This window comes from Convolutriloba macropyga, chromosome 4 (genome assembly GCF_964194025.1).
Source record: "Convolutriloba macropyga chromosome 4, txConMacr16.3, whole genome shotgun sequence".
NCBI lineage: Eukaryota > Metazoa > Xenacoelomorpha > Acoela > Convolutidae > Convolutriloba > Convolutriloba macropyga.
The window spans coordinates 10,213,653-10,241,638 of NC_134471.1; positions in this window are offsets into that span (position 1 = coordinate 10,213,653).

Here is a 27,986-nt window from a genome sequence, read left to right on the forward strand (position 1 = left end):
ACAAGTCTGGCAATTGTAAAACCTTAATTGGCGCAAGTATGACAATTGTAAAAATATAATCGTCGCAAGTTTAACAATTGTAAAATCATAATTGGCGGAAGTCTGACAATTGCAAAGTCATAATTGGCGCGAGTCTGACAATTGTATATATATATATAATTGGCGCAAGTATGACAATTGTAAAAATTTAATTGGCTCAGTTGTAACAATTGTGAATTCATAATTGGCACAAATCTGACAATTGTAAAATCTTAATTGGCGCAAGTATGACAATTGTAAAAATATAATCGGCGCAAGCGTAACAATTGTAAAATCATAATTGGCGGAAGTCTGACAATTGTAAAATCATAATTGGAGCGAGTCTGACAATTGTAGATCCATAATTGGCACAAGTATGACAACTGTAAAAATATAATTGGCGCAAGTGTAACAATTGTAAATTTATAATTGGCGCAAATCTGACAATTGTAAAATCTTAATTGGCGCAAATTTGACAATTGTAAAAATACAATCGGTGCAAGTGTAACAATTGTAAAATCATAATTGGCGCAAGTATGACAGTTGTAAAATCATAAATGGCGCAAGTAAGACAATTGTAAAATAATAGTTGGCACAAGTCTGGCAAATGTAAAACCTTAATTGGCGCAAGTATGACAATTGTAAAAATATAATCGGCGCAAGTTTAACAATTGTAAAACCATAATTGGCGGAAGTCGGACAATTGCAAAATCATTATAAGGGCGAGTCTGACAATTGTAAATATATAATTGGCACAAGTATGACAATTGTAAAAATATAATTGGCGCAATTGTAACAATTGTGAATTCATAATTAGCACAAATCTGACAATTGTAAAATCTTAATTGGCGCAAGTATGACAATTGTAAAAATATAATCGGCGCAAGTGTAATAATTGTAAAATCATAATTGGCGCAAGCATGACAGTTTTAAAATCTTATTTGGCTCAAGTATGACGATTTTAAAAATATAATTGGTGCAAGTGTAACAATTGTAAAATCATAATTGGCGGAAGTCTGACAATTGTAAAATCATCATTGGCGCGAGTCTGACATTTGTAAATCCATAATTGGCGCAAGTATGACAATTGTAAAAATATAATTGGCGCAAGTGTTACAATTGTAAATTCATAATTGGCGCAAATCTGACAATTGTAAAATCTTAATTGGCGCAAGTATGACAATTGTAAAAAAATGATAGGCGCAGGTGTAACAATTGTTAAATCATAATTGGCGCAAGTATGACAGTTGTAAAAAAAATCGGCGCAAATGTAACAGTTGTAAAAAGGTTATTGGCGCAAGTATGACAGTTCTAAAATCCTAATTGGCTCAAGTATGACAATTGTAAAAATATAATTGGTGCAAGGGTAACAATTGTAAAATCAATATTGGCGGAAGTCTGACAATTGTAAAATCATAATTGGCGCGAGTCTGACAATTGTAAATCCATAATTGGCGCAAATATGACAATTGTAAAAATATAATCGGTGCAAGTGTAACAATTGTAAATTCATAATTGGCGCAAATCTGACAATTGTAAAATCTTAATTGGCGCAAGTATGACAATTGTAAAAATAAAATCGGCGCAAGTGTAAAAATTGTAAAATCACAATTGGCGCAAGTATGACATTTGTAAAATCATAAATGGCGCAAGTAAGACAATTGTAAAATAATAGTTGGCACAAGTCTGACAATTGTGAAACCTTAATTGGCGCAAGTATGACAATTGTAAAAATATAATCGGCGCAAGTTCAACAACTGTACAATCATAATTGGCGCAAGTCTGACAATTGTAAAATCTAAATTTGCGCAAGTATGACAATTGTAAAATCTTAATTGGCTCAAGTATGACAATTGTAAAATCTTAATTGGCGCAAGTATAGCATTTGTAAAAAAAAAGTAGTCGGCGCAATTGTAACAATTGTAAAATCGTTATTGGTGCAAGTATGACAGTTGTAAAATCTTTATTGGCTCAAGTATGACAATTGTAAAATCTTAATTGGCGCAAGTATGACAATTGTAAAAATATAATCGGCGCAAGTGTAAAAATTGTAGAATCATAATTGGCGCAAGTATAGCATTTGTAAAAAACATAGTCGGCGCAAATGTAACAATTGTAAAATCGTTATTGGCGCAAGTATGACAGTTGTAAAATCTTAATTGGCTCAAGAATGACAATTGTAAAATCTTAATTGGCTCAAGTATGACAATTGTACCCTTATAATCGGCGCAAGTGTAAAAATTGTAAAATCATAATTGTCGCAAGTATAGAATTTTTAAAAAGAAATAGTCGGCGCAAATGTAACAATTGTAAAATCGTTATTGGCGCAACTGTGACAATTGTAAAATAATAGTTGGCACAAGTCTGACAATTGTGAAACCTTAATTGGCGCAAGTATGACAATTGTAAAAATATAATCGGCGCAATTGTAAAAATTGTACAATCATAATTGGCGCAAGTATAGCATTTGTAAAGAAAAAATAGTCGGCGCAAATGTAACAATTGTAAAATCGTTATTGGCGCAAGTATGACAGTTGTAAAATCTTTATTGGCTCAAGTATGACAATTGTAAAATCTTAATTGGCGCAAGTATGACAATTGTAAAAATATAATCGGCACAAGTTTAACAACTGTACAATCATAATTGGCGCAAGTCTGACAATTGTAAAATCTAAATTTGCGCAAGTATGACAATTGTAAAATCTTAATTGGCTCAAGTATGACAATTGTAAAATCTTAATTGGCGCAAGTATAGCATTTGTAAAAAAAAGTAGTCGGCGCAAATGTAACAATTGTAAAATCGTTATTGGTGCAAGTATGACAGTTGTAAAATCTTTATTGGCTCAAGTATGACAATTGTAAAATCTTAATTGGCGCAAGTATGACAATTGTAAAAATATAATCGGCGCAAGTGTAAAAATTGTAGAATCATAATTGGCGCAAGTATAGCATTTGTAAAAAACATAGTCGGCGCAAATGTAACAATTGTAAAATCGTTATTGGCGCAAGTATGACAGTTGTAAAACCTTAATTGGCTCAAGAATGACAATTGTAACCTTATAATCGGCGCAAGTGTAAAAATTGTAAAATCATAATTGTCGCAAGTATAGCATTTTTAAAAAGAAATATTCGGCGCAAATGTAACAATTGTAAAATCGTTATTGGCGCAACTCTGACAATTGTAAAATAATAGTTGGCACAGGTCTGACAATTGTGAAACCTTAATTGGCGCAAGTATGACAATTGTAAAAATATAATCGGCGCAAGTGTAAAAATTTTAGAATCATAATTGGCGCAAGTATAGCATTTGTAAAGAAAAAATAGTCGGCGCAAATGTAACAATTGTAAAATCGTTATTGGCGCAAGTATGACAGTTGTAAAATCTTTATTGGCTCAAGTATGACAATTGTAAAATCTTAATTGGCGCAAGTATGACAATTGTAAAAATATAATCGGCGCAAGTGTAAAAATTGTAGAATCATAATTGGCGCAAGTATAGCATTTGTAAAGAAAAAATAGTCGGCGCAAATGTAACAATTGTAAAATCGTTATTGGCGCAAGTATGACAGTTGTAAAATCTTAATTGGCTCAAGAATGACAATTGTAAAATCTTAATTGGCTCAAGTATGACAATTGTAACCTTATAATCGGCGCAAGTGTAAAAATTGTAAAATCATAATTGTCGCAAGTATAGCATTTTTAAAAAGAAATAGTCGGCGCAAATGTAACAATTGTAAAATCGTTATTGGCGCAACTCTGACAATTGTAAAATAATAGTTGGCACAAGTCTGACAATTGTGAAACCTTAATTGGCGCAAGTATGACAATTGTAAAAATATAATCGGCGCAAGTGTAAAAATTGTAGAATCATAATTGGCGCAAGTATAGCATTTGTAAAGAAAAAATAGTCGGCGCAAATGTAACAATTGTAAAATCGTTATTGGCGCAAGTATGACAGTTGTAAAATCTTTATTGGCTCAAGTATGACAATTGTAAAATCTTAATTGGCGCAAGTATGACAATTGTAAAAATATAATCGGCGCAAGTGTAAAAATTGTAGAATCATAATTGGCGCAAGTATAGCATTTGTAAAGAAAAAATAGTCGGCGCAAATGTAACAATTGTAAAATCGTTATTGGCGCAAGTATGACAGTTGTAAAATCTTAATTGGCTCAAGAATGACAATTGTAAAATCTTAATTGGCTCAAGTATGACAATTGTAACCTTATAATCGGCGCAAGTGTAAAAATTGTAAAATCATAATTGTCGCAAGTATAGCATTTTTAAAAAGAAATAGTCGGCGCAAATGTAACAATTGTAAAATCGTTATTGGCGCAACTCTGACAATTGTAAAATAATAGTTGGCACAAGTCTGACAATTGTGAAACCTTAATTGGCGCAAGTATGACAATTGTAAAAATATAATCGGCGCAAGTGTAAAAATTGTAGAATCATAATTGGCGCAAGTATAGCATTTGTAAAGAAAAAATAGTCGGCGCAAATGTAACAATTGTAAAATCGTTATTGGCGCAAGTATGACAGTTGTAAAATCTTTATTGGCTCAAGTATGACAATTGTAAAATCTTAATTGGCGCAAGTGTGACAATTGTAAAAATATAATCGGCGCAAGTGTAAAAATTGTAGAATCATAATTGGCGCAAGTATAGCATTTGTAAAGAAAAAATAGTCGGCGCAAATGTAACAATCGTAAAATCGTTATTGGCGCAAGTATGACAGTTCTAAAATCTTAATTGGCTCAAGAATGACAATTGTAAAATCTTAGTTGGCTCAAGTATGACAATTGTAACCTTATAATCGGCGCAAGTGTAAAAATTGTAAAATCATAATTGGCGCAAGTATAGCATTTTAAAAAAAAATAGTCGGCGCAAATGTAACAATTGTAAAATCGTTATTGGCGCAACTCTGACAATTGTAAAATCTAAATTGGCGCAAGTATGGCAATGGTGAAAAAAATATTCGGCGCAAATGTAACAATTGTAAAATCGTATTTGGCGCAAGTATGACAGTTGTACAATCCTAATTGGCTCGAGTATGACAATTGTAAAAAAATAATTGGTGCAAGTGTAACAATTGTAAAATCATAATTGGCGCGAGTCTGAGAATTGTAAATCCATAATTGGCGCAAGTATGACAATTGTAAAAATATAATTGGCGCAAGTGTAACAATTGTAAACTCATAATTGGTGCAAATCTGACAATTGTAAAATCTTAATTGGCGAAAATATGACAATTGTAAAAAAAATATAGTAGGCGCAAATGTAACAAATGTAAAATCGTAATTGGCGCAAGTAAGACAGTTGTAAATTCCTAATCGGCTCAAGTATGACAATTGTAAAAAAATAATCGGTGCAAGTGTAACAATTGTAAAATCATAATTGGCGGAAGTCTGACAATTGTAAAAAAATAATTGGCGCGAGTCTGACAATTCTAAATCCATAATTGGCGCAAGTATGACAATTGTAAAAATATAATCGGCGCAAGTTTAACAACTGTACAAATAATAAATTAGCGCAAGTCTGACAATTGTAAAATCTAAATTGGCGCAAGTATGACAATTGTAAAAAGATATAGGAGGCGCAAATGTAACAATTGTAAAATCGTAATTGGCGCAAGTATGACAGTTGTAAAATCCTAATTGTCTCAAGTATGACAATTGTAAAAATATAATCGGTGCAAGTGTAACAGTTGTAAAATCATAATTGGCGCAAGTTTGACGGTTGTAAAATCATAAATGGCGCGGGTATGACAATTGTAAAAATATAATCGGCGCAAGTGTAACAACTGTACAATCATAATTGTTGCAAGTCTGACAATTGTAAAATCTAAATTGGCGCGAGTATGACAATTGGAAAAAAATAGTCGGCGCAAAAGTAACAATTGTAAAATCGTAATTGGGGCAAGTATGACAGTTGTAAAATCTTAATTGGCTCAAGTATGACAATTGTAAAAATATAATCGGCGCAAGTGTAAAAATAGTAAATTCATAATTGGCGCATGTATAACATTTGTAAAAAAAAGTAGTCGGCGCAAATGTAACAATTGTAAAATCGTAATTGGCGCAAATATGACAATTGTAAAGTTTTAATTGGCTCAAGTATGACAATTGTGACAATAAAATTTGTGCAAGATTAACAATTGTAAAATCATAATTGGCGGAAGTCTGACAATTGTAAAATCATAACTGGCGCAAGTCTGACAATTGTAAATCCATAATTGGCACAAGTATGACAATTGTAAATAATATATATGGCGCGAGTGTAACAATTGTAAATTCATAATTGGCGCAAATCTGACAATTGTAAAATCTTAATTGGCGCAAGTATGACAATTGTAAAAATTTAATTGGCGCATGTGTAACAATTGTAAAATCCTAATTGGCGCAAGTATGACAGTTGTAAAATCTTAATTGGCTCAAGTAAACACAATTGTAAAAATATAATCGGTGCGAGTGTAACAGTTGTAAAATCATAATTGGCGCAAGTTTGACGGTTGTAAAATCATAAATGGCGCGAGTATGACAATTGTAAAAATATAATCGGCGCAAGTGTAACAACTGTACAATCATAATTGGTGCAAGTCTGACAATTGTAAAATCTAAATTGGCGCGAGTATGACAATTGGAAAAAAATAGTCGGCGCAAAAGAAACAATTGCAAAATTGTAATTGGGGCAAGTATGACAGTTATAAAATCTTAATTGGCTCAAGTATGACAATTGTAAAAATATAATCGGCGCAAGTGTAAAAATAGTAAAATCATAATTGGCGCATGTATAACATTTGTAAAAAAAAAAGTCGTCGGCACAAATGTAACAATTGTAAAATCGTAATTGGCGCAAACATGACAGTTGTAAAATTTTAATTGGCTCAAGTATGACAATTGTGACAATAAAATTTGTGCAAGTTTAACAATTGTAAAATCATAATTGGCGGAAGTCTGACAATTGTACAATCAGAATTGGTGCAAGTCTGACAATTGTAAAATCTAAATTGGCGCGAGTATGACAATTGGAAAAAAATAGTCGGCGCAAAAGAAACAATTGTAAAATCGTAATTGGGACAAGTATGACAGTTGTAAAATCTTAATTGGCCCAAGTATGACAATTGTAAAAATATAATCGGCGCAAGTGTAAAAATAGTAAAATCATAATTGGCGCATGTATAACATTTGTAAAAAAAAGTAGTCGGCGCAAATGTAACGATTGTAAAATCGTAATTGGCGCAAATATGACAGTTGTAAAATTTTAATTGGCTCAAGTATGACAATTGTGACAATAAAATTTGTGCAAGTTTAACAATTGTAAAATCATAATTGGCGCAAGTCTGACAATTTTAAATCCATAATTGGCACAAGTATGATAATTGTAAATAATATATATGGCGCAAGTGTAACAATTGTAAAATCATAATTGGCGGAATTCTGACAAAATTAAAATCATAATTGGCGCAAGTATGACAATTGTAAAAAAATAATTGGCGCAAGTGTAGCAAATGTAAATTCATAATTGGCGCAAATCTGACAATTGTAAAATCTTAATTGGCGCAAGTATGACAATTGTAGTATGATAAATGGCGCAAGTGAGACAATTGTAAATTAATAGTTGGCACAAATCTGACAATTGTAAAACCTTAATTGGGCAAGTATGACAATTGTAAAAATATAATCGGCGCAAGTGTAACAACGTTGCAATCATAATTGGCTTAAGTCTGACAATTGTAAAATCTAAATTGGCGCAAGTATGACGATTGTAAAAAAACATTCGGCGCAAAAGTAACAATTGTAAAATCGTAATTGGCGAAATTATGACAGTTGTAAAATCTTAATTGGCTCAAGAATGACAATTGTAAAAATATAATCGGCGCAAGTGTAAAAATTGTAAAATAAAAATTGGCGCATGTATAAAATTTGCAAAAAAAGTAGTCGGCGCAATAGTAACAATTGTAAAATCGTAATTGGCGGAAATATGACAGTTGTAAAATTTTAATTGGCTCAAGTATGACATTGTAAAAATAAAATCGGTGCAAATTTAACAATTGTAAAATCATAATTGGCGCAAGTCTGAGAATTGTAAAATCTAAATTGGCCCAAGTATGACAATTGTAAAAATATAATCGGCGCAAGTGTAACAATTGTAAAATCATAACTGGCGCAAGTATGACGGTTGTAAAATCATAAATGGCGCAAGTAAGACAATTGTAAAAAAATTGTTGGCACAAGTCTGACAATTGTAAAACCTTAATTGGCGCAAGTATGACAATTGTAAAAATATAATCGGCGCAATTGTAACAACTGTACAATCATAATTGGGGCAGGTCTGAAAATTGTAAAATCTTAATTAGCGCAAGCATGACAATTGTAAAAATATAATAGGCGCTAGTGTAAAAATTGTAAACTCATAATTGGCGCATGTATAACATTTGTAAAAAAAAATAGTCAAATGTAACAATTGTAAAATCGTAATTGGCGCAAGTATGACAGTTGTGAAAACTTAATTGGCTCAAGTATGACAAGTGTAAAAAAATAATCGGTGCAAATGTAACAATTGTAAAATCATAATTGGCGGAAGTCTGACAATTGTAAAACCATAATTGGCGCATGTATGAGAATTGTAAAAATATAGTTGGCGCAAGTGTAACAACTGTAAAATCATAACTGGCGCAAGTCTGACAATTGTAAAATCTTAATTGGCGCAAGTATGACAATTGTAAATTTATAATTGCCCCAAATATGACAACTGTGAAACCATAATTGGTGCAGGTGTAACAACTGCAAAATCATAACTGGCGCAAGTCTGACAATTGTAAAATCTTAATTGGCGCAAAAATGACAATTGTAAAAAAAAACAGTTGGGGCAAGTCTGACAATTTTTAAACCATAATTGGAGCAAGTATGACAATTGTAAAAATATAATTCGCGCAAGTGTAACAATTGTAAATTCATAATTGGCGCAAATCTGAAAATTGTAAAATCTTAATTGGCGCATGAATGAAAATTGTAAAAATATTATCGGCGCAAGTGTAACAATTGTAAAATCATAATTGGCGCAAGTATGACAGTTGTAAAATCATAAATAGCACAAGTAAGACAAAGGTAAAATAATAATTGGCACAAGTCTGACAATTGTAAAACCTTAATTGGCGCAAGTATGACAGTTGTAAAAATAATCGGCGCAAGTGTAAAAACTGTACAATCATAATTTGCGCAAGTCTGACAATTGTAAAATCTTAATTGGCGCAAGTATAACAATTGTAAAAATATAATCGGCGCAAGTGTATAAATTGTAAAATCATAATTGGCGCATGTATAACATTTGTAAAAAAAAAAGTAGTCGGCGCAAATGTAACAATTGTAAAATTATAATTGGCGCAAGTTAGACAGTTGTAAAATCTTAATTGGCTCAAGTATGACAATTGTAAAAAATATAATGGGTGCAAGTTTAACAATTGTAAAATCATAATTGGCGGAAGTCTGACAATTGTAAAATCATAACTGGCGCAAGTCTGACGATTGTAAATCCATAATTGGCGCATGTATAACATTTGTGAAAAAAAATAGTCGGCACAAATCTAACAATTGTGAAATCGTAATTGGCGCAAGTATTACAGTTGTAAAATCTTAATTGGCTTAAGTATGACAGTTGTAAAAATATAATCGTTGCAAGTGTAACAAATGTAAAATCATAATTGGCGCGATTCTGACAATTGTAAATCCATAATTGGCGCAAATCTGACAATTGTAAAATCTCAATTGGCGCAAGTATAACAATTGTAAAAATATAATCAGCGCAAGTGTAACAATGGTAAAATCATAATTGAAGCAAGTATGACAGTTGTAAAATCATAAATGGCGCAAGTAAGACAATTGTAAAATAATTGTTGGCACAAGTCTGACAATTGTAAATCCATAACTGGCTCAAGTATGACAATTGTACATAATATATATGGCGCAAAAGTAACAATTGCAAAATCATAATTGGCGCGCGTCTGACAATTGTAAGTCCACAATTGGCGCATGTATAACATTTGTGAAAAAAATAGTCGGCACAAATCTAACAATTGTAAAATCGTAATTGGCGCATGTATGACAGTTGTAAAATCTTAATTGGCTTATGTATGACAGTTGTAAAAATATAATCGTTGCAAATGTAACAAATGTAAAATCATAATTGGCGCGATTCCGACAATTGTAAATCCATAATTGGGGCAAATCTGACAATTGTAAAATCTCAATTGACGCAAGTATAACAATTGTAAAAATATAATCTGCGCAAGTGTAACAATTGTAAAATCATAATTGGCGCAAGTATGACAGTTGTAAAATCATAAATGGCGCATGTAAGACAATTGTAAAATAGTTGTTGGCACAAGTCTGACAATTGTAAAACCTTAATTGGCGCAAGTATGACAATTGAAAAACTTTATTAGGCGCAAGTGTAACAATTGTACAATCATAATTGGGGCAAGTCTGACAATTGTAAAATCTTAATTGGCGCGAGTATGACCATTGTAAAAATATAATCGGCGCAAGTGTAAAAATTGTAAAATCATAATTGGCGCATGTGTAACATTTGTAAAAAAAAAATAGTCGGCGCAAATGTAACAATTGTAAAATCGTAATTGGCGCAAGTATAACAGTTGTAAAAACTTAATTGGCTCAAGTATGACAATTGTAAAAATATAATCGGTGCAAATTTAACAATTGTAAAATAATAGTTGGCGGAAGTCTGATAATTGTAAAACCATAATTGGCGCATGTATGAGAATTGTAAAAATTTAATTGGCGCAAGTGTAACAACTGTAAAATCATAACTGGCGCAAGTCTGACAATTGTAAAATCTTAATTGGCGCAAGTATGACAATTTTAAAATTGTAATTGGCGCGAGTATAACAATTATAAAATCGTAATTGGCGCAAGTATGACAATTGTAAATTTATAATTGGCGTAATTTTGACAATCGTAAAACAGTAATTGGCACACGTCTGCAAATTGTTCAGTCATAACTGGCGAAAATATGCAATTGTAAAATTATAACTGGCGCAAGTTGGACAATTGTAAAATTATATATGGCGCAAGTGTAACAGTTGTAAAATCATAATTGGCGCAAGTGTAACAATTGTAAAATCATAATTGACGCAAGTCTGACAATTGTAAAATCTGATTTGGCACAAGTTTGACAATTGCAAAATTATAATTGGCCCAAATCTGACCACTGTAAAATCATAATGAGTGCAAGTATAACAATTGTAAAGTCGAAATTGGGGCAAAAAATGACAATTGTAAACTGATAATTGGGGCAAGTCTGACAATTGTAAACATATAATTGGCGCAAGTGTAAAAAATGTAAAATCATAATTGCGCAAGTATGACAGTTGTAAATTCATATTTGGCGCAAGTATGACAATTCTAAGATAATAGTTGGCACAAGTCTGACAATTGTACAATCATAACTTGCGTGACAATTGTGAAATTATAAATGGCCCAAATCTGACAAATGTAAAATCACAATAGGCGCAAGTAAAACAATTGTAAAATCATCATTGGCGCTAAATTGACAATTGTAAAAAAATAATTGGCGCAAGTGTAACAACTGTAAAATCATAATTGGCGCAAGTCTGACAATTGTAAACTCATAATTGGCCCAAGTATGACAACTGTTAAAATATAATTGGCGCAAGTGTTACAATTTTGAAATCATAATTGTCGCAAGTCTGACAATTGTAAAATCATAATTGGCGCAATTATGACAATTGTAAAATCATAACTGGCGCAATTTTGACAATCGTAAAATAAAAATTGACACAAGTTCCACAATTGTAAAATTATATTTGGCGCAAGTACAACAATTGTAAAATTATAATTGGCCCAAATCTGACAACTGTCAAATCATATTTGGTGCAAGTATAACAATTGTAAAATCAAAATTGGCAAAAATGACAATTGTAAAATAATAATTGGGGCAAGTCTGACAATTGTAAAACCATAATTGGCGCAAGTATGACAATTGTAAGAATATAATTGGCGCAAGTGTAATAATTGTAAAAACATAATTGGCGTACGTCAGACAATTGTAAAATCTTAATCGGCGCAAGTGTGATAATTTTAAAATTATAATTGGCCCAAGTTTGACAATTGTAAATTTATATATGGCGCAAGTGTAACAGTTGTACAATCATAATTGGCGCAAATTTGACAATTTTAAAAAATATCTGGCGCAAGTATGACAATTGTAAAGTTTTAATTGGCCCAAATCTGACAACTGTTAAAATATAATTGGCGCAAGTGTTACAATTTTGAAATCATAATTGTCGCAAGTCTGACAATTGTAAAATCATAATTGGCGCAATTATGACAATTGTAAAATCATAACTGGCGCAATTTTGACAATCGTAAAATAAAAATTGGCACAAGTTCCACAATTGTAAAATTATATTTGGCGCAGGTAAAACAATTGTAAAATTATAATTGGCCCAAATCTGACAACTGTAAAATCATATTTGATGCAAGTATAACAATTGTAAAATCTAAATTAGCCCAAAAATGACAATTGTAAAACACTAATTGGGGCAAGTCTGACAATTGTAAAACCATAATTGGCGCAAGTATGACAATTGTAAGAATATAATTGGCGCAAGTGTAACAAATGTAAAATCTTAATTGGCGTAAGTCTGACAATTGTAAAATCTTAATTGGCGCAAGTAAAACAATTGTAAAATCATAATTGGCGCAAAATTGACAATTGTAAAAAGATAATTGGCCCAAGTGTAACAAATGTAAAATCATAATTGGCGCATTTCTGACTATTGTAAAATCATAATTGGCCCAAGTATGACAACTGTTAAAATATAATTGGCGCAAGTGTTACAATTTTGAAATCATAATTGGCGCAAGTCTGACAATTGTAAAACCAAAATTAGCGCAAAAATGACAATTGTAAAAATATAATTGGCGCAAGTGTAACAATTGTAAAATCAAAATTGGCGCAAGTCTGAAATTTGCAAAATCTTAATTGGCGCAAGTGTGATAATTTTAAAATTATAATTGGCAGAAGTTTGACAATTTTAAAAAATAACTGGCGCAAGTATGACAATTGTAAAGTTATAATTGGCACAAATCTGACAACTGTAAAGTCAAATTTGGTGTAATTATAACAATTTTAAAATCAAAATTGGCGCAAAAAGGACAATTGTAAAATAATAATTGGGGCAAGTCTGACAATTGTAAAACCATAATTGGCGCAAGTATGACAACTGTAAAAATTTAATTGGCGCAAGTGTAACAATTTTAAAATCATAATTGGCGCAAGTCTGACAATTGTAAAATCTTAATTGGCGCAAGTGTGATAATTTTAAAATTATAATTGGCGCAAGTTTGACAATTGTAAAATTATAAATGGCGCAAGTGTAACAGTTGTACAATTATAACTGGCGCAAGTGTGGCAATTGTAAAATTATAATTGGCCCAAATCTGACAAATGTAAAATCACAATAGGCGTAAGTAAAACAATTGTAAAATCATAATTGGCGCAAAATTGACAATTGTAAAAAGATAATTGGCGCAAGTGTAACAACTTTAAAATCATTATTGGCGCAAGTCTGACTATTGTGAAATCATAGTTGGCCCAAGTATGACAACTGTTAAAATATAATTGGCGCAAGTGTTACAATTTTGAAATCATAATTGGTGCAAGTCTGACAATCGTGAAATCAAAATTAGCGCAAAAATGACAATTGTAAAATAATAATTGCGGCAATTCTTACAATTGTAAAACCATAATTGGCGCAAGTATGACAATTGTAAAAATATAATTGGCGCAAGTCTGACAATTGTAAAACCAAAATTAGCGCAAAAATGACAATTGTAAAAATATAATTGGCGCAAGTGTAACAATTGTAAAATCAAAATTGGCGCAAGTCTGAAATTTGCAAAATCTTAATTGGCGCAAGTGTGATAATTTTAAAATTATAATTGGCAGAAGTTTGACAATTTTAAAAAATAACTGGCGCAAGTATGACAATTGTAAAGTTATAATTGGCACAAATCTGACAACTGTAAAGTCAAATTTGGTGTAATTATAACAATTTTAAAATCAAAATTGGCGCAAAAAGGACAATTGTAAAATAATAATTGGGGCAAGTCTGACAATTGTAAAACCATAATTGGCGCAAGTATGACAACTGTAAAAATTTAATTGGCGCAAGTGTAACAATTTTAAAATCATAATTGGCGCAAGTCTGACAATTGTAAAATCTTAATTGGCGCAAGTGTGATAATTTTAAAATTATAATTGGCGCAAGTTTGACAATTGTAAAATTATAAATGGCGCAAGTGTAACAGTTGTACAATTATAACTGGCGCAAGTGTGGCAATTGTAAAATTATAATTGGCCCAAATCTGACAAATGTAAAATCACAATAGGCGTAAGTAAAACAATTGTAAAATCATAATTGGCGCAAAATTGACAATTGTAAAAAGATAATTGGCGCAAGTGTAACAACTTTAAAATCATTATTGGCGCAAGTCTGACTATTGTGAAATCATAGTTGGCCCAAGTATGACAACTGTTAAAATATAATTGGCGCAAGTGCTACAATTTTGAAATCATAATTGGTGCAAGTCTGACAATCGTGAAATCAAAATTAGCGCAAAAATGACAATTGTAAAATAATAATTGCGGCAATTCTTACAATTGTAAAACCATAATTGGCGCAAGTATGACAATTGTAAAAATATAATTGGCGCAAGTGTAACAATTGTAAAATCATAATTGGCGCAATCTGACAATTGTAAAATCTTAATTGGCGCAAGTGTGATAATTTTAAAATTATAATTGGCTCTAGTTTGACAGTTGTAAAATTATAAATGGCGCAAGTGTAACAGTTGTAAAATCAGCATTGGCGCAAGTTTGACAATTTTACGAAAAAACTGGCGCAAGTATGACAATTGTACAGTTATAATTGGCCCAAATCTGACAACTCTAAAATCATATTTGGTGTCATTATAACAATTGTAAAATCAAAATTGGTGCAAGTATGACAACTGTAAAAATATAATTGGCGCAAGTGTAACAATTGTAAAATCATAATTGGCGCAATCTGACAATTGTAAAATCTTAATTGGCGCAAGTGTGATAATTTTAAAATTATAATTGGCTCTAGTTTGACAGTTGTAAAATTATAAATGGCGCAAGTGTAACAGTTGTACAATTATAACTGGCGCAAGTGTGACAATTGTAAAATTATAATTGGCGCAAAATTGACAATTGTAAAAAGATAATTGGAGCCAATGTAACAACTGTAAAATCATTATTTGCGCAAGTCTGACTATTGTGAAATCATAGTTGGCCCAAGTATGACAACTGTTAAAATATAATTGGCGCAAGTGTTACGATTTTGAAATCATAATTGGCCCAAGTCTGACAATTGTGAAATCAAAATTGGCACAAGTATGACAATTGTAAAATCATATTTGGCGCAAGTATGACAATTGTAAAATCATAACTGGCGCAAATTTGACAATCGTAAAATAAAAATTGGCATAAGTCTGACAATTGGAAAATTATTTTTGGCGCAAGTATAACAATTGTAAAATTATAATTGGCCCAAATCTGACAATGGTAAAATCATATTTGGTGCAAGTATAACAGTTGTAAAATCAACATTAGCGCAAAAATGACAATTGTAAAATAATAATTGGGGAAAGTCTGACAATTGTAAAAAGATAATTGGCGCAAGTGTAACAAATGTAAAATCATAATTGGCGCAAGTCTGACTATTGTAAAATCATAATTGGCCCAAGTATGACAACTGTTAAAATAAAATTGGTGCAAGTGTTACAATTTTGAAATCATAATTGGCGCAAGTCTGACAATTGTAAAATCAAAATAAGCGCAAAAATGACAATTGTAAAATAATAATTGGGGCAATTCTGACAATTGTAAAACCATAATTGGCGCAAGTATGACAATTGTAAAAATATAATTGGCGCAAGTGTAACAATTGTAAAATCATAATTGGCGCAAGTCTGACATTTGCGAAATCTTAATTGGCGCAAGTGTGATAGTTTTAAAATTATAATTGGCGCAAGTTTGACAATTATAAAATTATAAATGGCGCAAGTGTAACAGTTGTAAAATCATCATTGGCGCAAGTTTGACAATTTTAAAAAATAACTGGCGCAAGTATGACAATTGTAAAATCATATTTGGTGTAATTATACCAATTGTAAAATCAAAATTGGCGCAAAAAGGACAATTGTAAAATAATAATTGGGGCAAGTCTGACAATTGTAAAACCATAATTGGCGCAAGTATGACAACTGTAAAAATATAATTGGCGCAAGTGTAACAATTGTAAAATCATAATTGGCGCAAGTCTGACAATTGTAAAATCTTAATTGGCGCAAGTGTGATAATTTTAAAATTATAATAGGCGCAAGTTTGACAATTGTAAAATTATAAATGGCGCAAGTGTAACAGTTGTACAATTATAACTGGCGCAAGTGTGACAATTGTAAAACTATAACTGGCCCAAATCTGACAAATGTAAAATCACAATAGGCGCAAGTAAAACAATTGTAAAATCATAAGTGGCGCAAAATTGACAATTGTAAAATAAAAATTGGCACAAGTGTAACAACTGTAAAATCATTACTGGCGCAAGTCTGACTATAGTAAAATCATTATTGGCCCAAGTATGACAACTGTTCAAATATAATTGGCGCAAGTGTTACAATTTTGAAATCATAATTGGCGCAAGTCTGACAATTGTGAAATCATAATTGGCACAAGTATGATAATTGTAAAATCATATTTGGCGCAAGTATGACAATTGTAAAATCATAACTGGCGCAAATTTGATAATCGTAAAATAAAAATTGGCATAAGTCTGACAATTGTAAAATTATTTTTGGCGCAAGTATAACAATTGTAACATTATAATCGGCCCAAATCTGACAACTGTAAAATCATATTTGGTGCAAGTATAACAGTTGTAAAATCAAAATTAGCGCAAAAATGTCAATTGTAAAATAATAATTGGCGCAAGTATGACAATTGTAAAAAAAAAATCGGCGCAAGTGTAACAATTGTAAAATCATAATTGGCGCAAGTCTGACAATTGCAAAATCTTAATTGGCGCAAGTGTGATAATTTTAAAATTATAATTGGCGCAAGTTTGACAACTGCAAAATTATAAATGGCGCAAGCGTAACAGTTGTAAAATCATCACTGGCGCAAATTTGGCAATTTTAAAAAATAATTGGCGCAAGTATGACAATTGTAAAGTTATAATTGGCCCAAATCTGACAACTGTAAAATCATATTTGGTGCAAGTATAACACTTGTAAAATCATAATTGGCGCAAGTCTGACAATTGTAAAATCTTAATTGGCGCAAGTGTGATAATTTTAAAATTATAATAGGCGCAAGTTTGACAATTGTAAAATTATAAATGGCGCAAGTGTAACAGTTGTACAATTATAACTGGCGCAAGTGTGACAATTGTAAAACTATAACTTGCCCAAATCTGACAAATGTAAAATCACAATAGGCGCAAGTAAAACAATTGTAAAATCATAAGTGGCGCAAAATTGACAATTGTAAAATAAAAATTGGCACAAGTGTAACAACTGTAAAATCATTATTGGCGCAAGTCTGACTATAGTAAAATCATTATTGGCCCAAGTATGACAACTGTTAAAATATAATTGGCGCAAGTGTTACAATTTTGAAATCATAATTGGCGCAAGTCTGACAAATGTGAAATCATAATTGGCACAAGTATGATAATTGTAAAATCATATTTGGCGCAAGTATGACAATTGTAAAATCATAACTGGCGCAAATTTGATAATCGTAAAATAAAAATTGGCATAAGTCTGACAATTGTAAAATTATTTTTGGCGCAAGTATAACAATTGTAAAATTATAACCGGCCCAAGTCTGACAACTGTAAAATCATATTTGGTGCAAGTATAACAGTTGTAAAATCAAAATTAGCGCAAAAATGTCAATTGTAAAATAATAATTGGCGCAAGTATGACAATTGTAAAAATATAATCGGCGCAAGTGTAACAATTGTAAAATCATAATTGGCGCAAGTCTGACAATTGCAAAATCTTAATTGGCGCAAGTGTGATAATTTTAAAATTATAATTGGCGCAAGTTTGACAACTGCAAAATTATAAATGGCGCAAGCGTAACAGTTGTAAAATCATCACTGGCGCAAATTTGGCAATTTTAAAAAATAATTGGCGCAAGTATGACAATTGTAAAGTTATAATTGGCCCAAATCTGACAACTGTAAAATCATATTTGGTGCAATTATAACACTTGTAAAACCAAAATTGGCGCAAAAAGGACAATTGTAAAATAATAATTGGGGCAAGTCTGACAATTGTAAAGCCATAATTGGCGCAAGTATGACAACTGTAAAAATATAATTGGCGCAAGTGTAACAATCGTAAAATCATAATTGGCCCAAATCTGTCAACTGTAAAATCATAATGGGTGCAAGTATAACAATTGTAAAATCGAAATTGGGTCGAAAAATGACAATTGTAAAATAATACTTTTGGCAAGTCTGACGATTGTAAACATATGATTGGCGCAAGTGTAACAATTGTAAAATCATAATTGGCGCAAGTATGACAGTTGTAAAATCCTATTTGGCGCAAGTATGACCATTCTAAAATAAAAGTTGGGACAAGTCTGACAATTGTAAAATCATAACTGGCGCAATAGTGACAATTGTAAAACTATAATTGGCCCAAATCTGACAAATTTAAAATCATAATACGCGCAAGTAAAGTAATTGTAAAATCATAATTGGCCCAAAATCGACCATTGTAAGAATATAGTCGGCGCAAGTGTAACAATTTTAAAGTCATAATTGGCGCAAGTATGACAGTTGTAAAATCATAATTGGCGCAAGTATGTTATAAGTCTAAAATTCTAAAATAATATTTTGCACAAGTCTGACAATTGTAACATCTTAATTGGCTCAAATATGACAATTGTAAAAATATAATCGACGGAAGCGTAACAATTGTTATGTCATAATTGCTGCAAGTATGACATTTGTAAAATCATGTTTGGCGCAAAATTGACAATTGTATAGTCATAAGTGGCGCAGGTCTTACAACTGTGAAATCATATTTGGCGCCAATATGACAATTGTAAAATCATAACTGGCGCAAGTTTGACAATTGAAAAATATAATTGACGCAAGTATAACAATTGTATAATCATAATTCTTGAAAGTATGACAATTGTAAAATTGTAGTTGGCGAAAGCATGACAATTGTAAAAAAATTATTTGGCACATGTCTGACAATTGTACAATCATAACTGGCGCAAGTATGACAATTGTAGAATTATAATTGGCCCAAATCTGATAATTGTAAAATCCTAATTGGTGCAAGTGTAACAATTGTAAAACCATAATTGGCAAAAATATAACAATTGTAAAATCATAAATCGCGCAAAAATGACAATTGTAAAAATATAATTGACGCAAGTGTAACAATTGTAAAATCATAATTGGCGCAAGTCTGACAACTCTGAAATCATATCGGCGCAAGTTTGACAATTGTAAAATTGTAATTGGCGCAAGAATGACAATTGTAAAATCATAATTGGCGCAAGTATGACAATTGTAAAATCATAAGTGGCGCAAGTAAGACAATTGTAAAATCATAATTGGCGCCAAATTGACAATTGTAAAATCATAAATGGCGCAAGTCTTACAACTGTTAAATCATAATTGGCGCAAATATAACAATTGTAAAATCATAACGGGCGCAAGTTTGAAAATTAAAAGTTATAATTGACGCAAGTATAACAATTGTATAATCATAAATGTTGCAAGTATGACAATTGTAAAATCGTAATTGGTGCAAGTATGACAATTGTAAAAAAATTAGTTGGCACAAGTTTGACAATTGTACAATCATAACTGGCGCAAGTATCACAATTGTTTAATTATAATTGGCCCAAATCTGACAATTGTAAATTCCTAATTGGGCAAGTGTAACAATTGTAAAACCATAATTGGCAAAAAAATGACAGTTGTAAAATCATAATTGGCCTAAGTCTGACAACTCTGAAATCATAATTGGCGCAAGTTTGACAATTGTAAAATTATAATTGGCGCAAGTTTGACAATTGTAAAATCAAAACTGGCGCAATTATGACAATTGTGAATTAAAAGTTGGCAAAAGTCTGACAATTGTACAATCATAACTGGCCAAAGTATGACACTTGGAAAATTACAAATTGCCCAAATCTGACAAATGTAAAATCATAATTGGCACAAGTATAACAATTGAAGAAAATATTTTTTACGCAAGTGTAACAACTGTAAAATTATAATTGGCGCAAATGTGACAATCGTAGAACATTAGTTAGCAGAAGTCTGACAATTTCACAACCATAACTGGCGCAAGTATGTCAAATTTAAAAATATAATTGCCGCAAGTGTGACAATTGTAAAACCATAGTAGGAACAAAAATGACAATTGTAAAATCATAAATCGCGCAAATATGACAATTGTAAAAATATAATTGACGCAAGTGTAACAATTGTAAAATCATAATTGGCGCAAGTCTGACAACTCTGAAATCATATCGGCGGAAGTTTGACAATTGTAAAATGGTAACTGGCGCAAGAATGACAATTGTAAAAACATAATTGGCGCAAGCATAACAATTGTGAATTAAAAGTTGGCAAAAGTGTGACAATTGTACAATCATAACTGGCGCAAGTATGACACTTGTAAATTTATAATTAGCCCAAACTGACAAATGTAGAATCATAATTGGCACAAGTATAACAATTGTAAAATCAAAACTGGCGCAAAAATGACAATCGTAAAATCATAAGTGGCGCATGTATACAATTGAACAAAAAATATTATTTGAGCAAGTGTAACAACTGTAAAATCATAATTGGCGCAAGTATGACAATTGTGGGTTAAAAGTTGGCAAAGGTCTGACAATTGTACAATCTTAACTGGCGCAAGTATGGCAATTGTAAAATTACAAATTGCCCAAATCTGACAAATGTAACATCATAATTGGCACAAGTATAACAGTTGTAAAAGCAAAACTGGCGCAAAAATGACAATTGTAAAATCGTAAGTGGCGCAAGTATACAATTGAAAAAAATATTATTTGCGCAATTGTAACAATTGTAAAATCAAAATTGGCGCAAAAATGGCAATTGTTAAATCATAATTGGCGCAAGTATGACAGTCGTAAAATTATAACGGGCGCAAGTGTGACAACTGTAGAATCATAATTGGCGTAAGTATGACAATTGTAATATAATAGTTGGCACAAGTCTGACAATTGTACAATCTTAACTGGCGCAAGTATGGCAATTGTGATATTATAAATTGCCCAAATCTGACAAATAAAAAATCGTAATTGGCACAAGTATAACAATTGTAAAATCAAAACTGGCGCAAAAATGACAATTGTAAAATCATAAAAGGCGCAAGTATACAATTGGAAAAAAAATATTTGCGCAAGTGTAACAACTGTAAAATCATAATTGGCGCAAATGTGACAATCGTAGAACAGTAGTTGGCGCAAGTCTGACAATTTTACAATCATAAATGGCGCAAGTATGTCAAATTTGAAAATATAATTGTAAAATAATAGTTGGCGCAATTCTGACAACTGTGAAATACTTAATGGCGCAAGTATGAAAATTGTAAAAACATAACTGGCGCAAGTATGACTTTTGCAAAATCATAACTGGCGCAAATTTGACAATTGTAAAATTATAATTCGCGCAGCTATGACAATTGTTAAAATATAATTGGCGCAAGTGTAACAATTGTGAAATCATAGTGGGCGCAAGTCTGACAACTGTGAAATCATAATTGGCGGACGTATAAAATTTTAAAAATCATAATTGGCGCACGCATGACTATTGTAAAATCATAACTGTCGCAAGTTTGACAATTGTAAAATTTTAATTGGCGCAAGTATAACAATTGTGAAATCATAATTGGCTCAAGTATGACAATTGTAAAATTATATTTGGCGCTAATATGACAATCGTAAAACAATAGTTGGCACAAGTCTGACAATTTTAAAATCATAACTGGCGCAAGTATAGAAATTGTAAAAAATTGTAAAATCATAACTGGCGCAAGTTTGACAATTGTAAAAATACAAATGGCGCAAATGTAATAATTGTAAAATCATAATTGGCGCAAGTATACAATTGAAAAAAAAATATTTGCGCAAGTGTAACAACTGTAAAATTATAATTGGCGCAAACGTGACAATCGTAGAACAGTAGTTAGCGCAAGTCTGACAATTTTACAATCATAACTGGCGCAAGTATGTCAAATTTAAAAATATAATTGCCGCAAGTGTGACAATTGTAAAATAGTAGTTGGCACAAGTCTGACATTTGTACCATCATAAATAGCGCAAGTGTGACAATTGTAAAATCATAATTGGCGCCAAATTGACAATTGTAAAATGATAAATGGCGCAAGTCTTAAAACTGTGAAATCATAATTGGCTCAAATATGACAATTGTGAAATCATAACTGGCGTAAGTATGACAATTGTAATATATGGCACAAGTCTGACAATTGTACAATCTTAACTGGCGCAAGTATGGCAATTGTAATATTATAAATTGCCCAAATCTGACAAATAAAAAATCGTAATTGGCACAAGTATAACAATTTTAAATCAAAACTGGCGCAAAAATGACAATTGTAAAATCATAAAAGTCGCAAGTATACAATTGAAAAAAAAATTATTTGCGCAAGTGTAACAACTGTAAAATCATAATTGGCGCAAATGTGACAATCGTAGAACAGTAGTTGGCGCAAGTCTGACAATTTTACAATCATAAATGGCGCAAGTATGTCATATTTGAAAATATAATTGTAAAATAATAGTTGGCGCAATTCTGACAACTGTGAAATACTTAATGGCGCAAGTATGAAAACTGTAAAAACATAACTGGCGCAAGTATGACTTTTGCAAAATCATAACTGGCGCAAATTTGACAATTGTAAAATTATAATTCGCGCAACTATGACAATTGTTAAAATATAATTGGCGCAAGTGTAACAATTGTGAAATCATAGTTGGCGCAAGTCTGACAACTGTGAAATCATAATTGGCGCACGCATGACTTTTGTAAAATCATAACTGTCGCAAGTTTGAAAATTGTAAAATTTTAATTGGCGCAAGTATAACAATTGTGAAATCATAATTGGCTCAAGTATGACAATTGTAAAATTATATTTGGCGCTAATGTGACAATCGTAAAACAATAGTTGGCACAAGTCTGACAATTTTAAAATCATAACTGGCGCAAGTATAGAAATTGTAAAATCCTAACTGGCGCAAGTTTGACAATTGTAAAAATACAAATGGCGCAAATGTAATAATTGTAAAATCATAATTGGCGCAAGTATACAATTGGAAAAAAAAATATTTGCGCAAGTGTAACAACTGTAAAATCATAATTGGCGCCAAATTGACAATTGTAAAATGATAAATGGCGCAAGTCTTAAAACTGTGAAATCATAATTGGCTCAAATATGACAATTGTGAAATCATAACTGGCGTAAGTATGACAATTGTAATATATGGCACAAGTCTGACAATTTTACAATCATAAATGGCGCAAGTATGTCATATTTGAAAATATAATTGTAAAATAATAGTTGGCGCAATTCTGACAACTGTGAAATACTTAATGGCGCAAGTATGAAAACTGTAAAAACATAACTGGCGCAAGTATGACTTTTGCAAAATCATAACTGGCGCAAATTTGACAATTGTAAAATTATAATTCGCGCAACTATGACAATTGTTAAAATATAATTGACGCAAGTGTAACAATTGTGAAATCATAGTTGGCGCAAGTCTGACAACTGTGAAATCATAATTGGCGGACGTATAAAATTTTAAAAATCATAATTGGCGCACGCATGACTTTTGTAAAATCATAACTGTCGCAAGTTTGAAAATTGTAAAATTTTAATTGGCGCAAGTATAACAATTGTGAAATCATAATTGGCTCAAGTATGACAATTGTAAAATTATATTTGGCGCTAATGTGACAATCGTAAAACAATAGTTGGCACAAGTCTGACAATTGTAAAATCCTAACTGGCGCAAGTTTGACAATTGTAAAAATACAAATGGCGCAAATGTAATAATTGTAAAATCATAATTGGCGCAAGTATACAATTGAAAAAAAAAATATTTGCGCAAGTGTAACAACTGTAAAATTATAATTGGCGCAAACGTGACAATCGTAGAACAGTAGTCAGCGCAAGTCTGCCAATTTTACAATCATAACTGGCGCAAGTATGTCAAATTTAAAAATATAATTGCCGCAAGTGTGACAATTGTAAAATAGTAGTTGGCACAAGTCTGACATTTGTACCATCATAACTAGCGCAAGTGTGACAATTGTAAAATCATAATTGGCGCCAAATTGACAATTGTAAAATGATAAATGGCGCAAGTCTTAAAACTGTGAAATCATAATTGGCTCAAATATGACAATTGTGAAATCATAACTGGCGCAAGTTTGACAATTGAAAATTTTAATTGACGCAAATATAACAATTGTATAATCATAATTTATGCAAGTATGACGATTGTAAAATCGTAATTGGCTCAAGTATGACAATTGTAAAAAATTAGTTTGCACAAGTTTGACAATTGTACAATCATAACTGGCGCAAGTATCACAATTGTATAATTATAAATGGCCAATTCTGAAAATTGTAAAATCCTAATTGGTGCAAGTGTAACAATTGTAAAACCATAATTGGCAAAAGAATGACATTTGTAAAATCATTATTTGCGCAAATATGACAATTGTAAAAATATAATTGACGCAAGTTTAACAATTGTAAGATCATAATTGGCGCAAGTCTGACAACTCTGAAATCATAATTGGCGCAAGTTTGACAATTGTAAAATTATAATTGGCGCAAGTTTGACAATTGTGAAATCATAGTTGGCGCAAGTCTGACAACTGTGGAATCATAATTGGCGGACGTATAAAATTTTAAAAATCATAATTGGCGCACGCATGACTATTGTAAAATCATAACTGTCGCAAGTTTGACAATTGTAAAATTTTAATTGGCGCAAGTATAACAATTGTGAAATCATAATTGGCTCAAGTATGACAATTGTAAAATTATATTTGGCGCTAATGTGACAATCGTAAAACAATAGTTGGCACAAGTCTGACAATTGTAAAATCATAATTGGCGCAAGTATACAATTGAAAAAAAAATATTTGCGCAAGTGTAACAACTGTAAAATTATAATTGGCGCAAACGTGACAATCGTAGAACAGTAGTCAGCGCAAGTCTGACAATTTTACAATCATAACTGGCGCAAGTATGTCAAATTTAAAAATATAATTGCCGCAAGTGTGACAATTGTAAAATAGTAGTTGGCACAAGTCTGACATTTGAACCATCATAACTAGCGCAAGTGTGACAATTGTAAAATCACAATTGGCGCCAAATTGACAATTGTAAAATGATAAATGGCGCAAGTCTTAAAACTGTGAAATCATAATTGGCTCAAATATGACAACTGTGAAATCATAATCGGCGGACGTATAAAATTTTAAAAATCATAATTGGCGCACGCATGACTTTTGTAAAATCATAACTGTCGCAAGTTTGACAATTGTAAAATTTTAATTGGCGCAAGTATAACAATTGTGAAATCATAATTGGCTCAAGTATAACAATTGTAAAATTATACTTGGCGCTAATGTGACAATCGTAAAACAATAGTTGGCACAAGTCTGACAATTTTAAAATCATAACTGGCGCAAGTATAGAAATTGTAAAATCCTAACTGGCGCAAGTTTGACAATTGTAAAAATACAAATGGCGCAAATGTAATAATTGTAAAATCATAATTGGCTCAAGTATACAATTGAAAAAAAAATATTTGCGCAAGTGTAACAACTGTAAAATTATTATTGGCGCAAACGTGACAATCGTAGAACAGTAGTCAGCGCAAGTCTGACAATTTTACAATCATAACTGGCGCAAGTATGTCAAATTTAAAAATATAATTGCCGCAAGTGTGACAATTGTAAAATAGTAGTTGGCACAAGTCTGACATTTGTACCATCATAACTAGCGCAAGTGTGACAATTGTAAAATCATAATTGGCGCACGCATGACTTTTGTAAAATCATAACTGTCGCAAGTTTGACAATTGTAAAATTTTAATTGGCGCAAGTATAACAATTATGAAATCATAATTGGCTCAAGTATGACAATTGTAAAATTATATTTGGCGCTAATGTGACAATCGTAAAACAATAGTTGGCACAAGTCTGACAATTTTAAAATCATAACTGGCGCAAGTATAGAAATTGTAAAATCCTAACTGGCGCAAGTTTGACAATTGTAAAAATACAAATGGCGCAAATGTAATAATTGTAAAATCATAATTGGCGCAAGTATACAATTGAAAAAAAAAATATTTGAGCAAGTGTAACAACTGTAAAATTATTATTGGCGCAAACGTGACAATCGTAGAACAGTAGTCAGAGCAAGTCTGACAATTTTACAATCATAACTGGCGCAAGTATGTCAAATTTAAAAATATAATTGCCGCAAGTGTGACAATTGTAAAATAGTAGTTGGCACAAGTCTGACATTTGTACCATCATATCTAGCGCAAGTGTGACAATTGTAAAATCATAATTGGCGCCAAATTGACAATTGTAAAATGATAAATGGCGCAAGTCTTAAAACTGTGAAATCATAATTGGCTCAAATATGACAATTGTGAAATCATAACTGGTGCAAGTTTGACAATTGAAAATTATAATTGACGCAAGTATAACAATTGTATAATCATAATTTATGCAAGTATGACGATTGTAAAATCGTAATTGGCGCAAGTATGACAATTGTAAAAAATTAGTTTGCACAAGTTTGACAATTGTACAATCATTACTGGCGCAAGTATCACAATTGTATAATTATAAATGGCCATATCTGACAATTGTAAAATCCTAATTGGTGCAAGTGTAACAATTGTAAAACCATAATTGGCAAAAGAATGACTTTTGTAAAATCATTATTTGCGCAAATATGACAATTGTAAAAATATAATTGACGCAAGTGTAACAATTGTAAAATCATAATTGGCGCAAGTCTGACAACTCTGAAATCATAATTGGCGCAAGTTTGACAATTGTAAAATTATAATTGGCGCAAGTTTGACAATTGTAAAATCATAATTGGCGCAAGTATGACAATTGTGAATTAAAAGTTGGCAAAAGTCTGACAACTGTGCAATCATAACTGGCGCAAGTATGACACTTGTAAAGTTATAATTAACCCAAACTGACAAATTTAGAATCATAATTGGCACAAGTATAACAATTGTAAAAACAAAACTGGCGCAAAAATGACAATTGTAAAATCGTAAGTGGCGCAAGTATACAATTGAAAAAAATATAATTTGCGCAATTGTAACAATTGTAAAATCAAAATTGGCGCAAAAATGACAATTGTTAAATCATAATTGGCGCAAGTATGACAGTCGTAAAATTATAACGGGCGCAAGTGTGACAACTGTAGAATCATAATTGGCGTAAGTATGACAATTGTAATATAATAGTTGGCAGAAGTCTGACAATTGTACAATCTTAACTGGCGCAAGTATGGCAATTGTAATATTATAAATTGCCCAAATCTGACGAATAAAAAATCGTAATTGGCACAAGTATAACAATTGTAAAATCAAAACTGGCGCAAAAATGACAACTGTAAAATCATAAAAGGCGCAAGTATACAATTGAAAAAAAAAATTATTTGCGCAAGTGTAACAACTGTAAAATCATAATTGGCGCAAATGTGACAATCGTAGAACAGTAGTTGGCGCAAGTCTGACAATTTTACAATC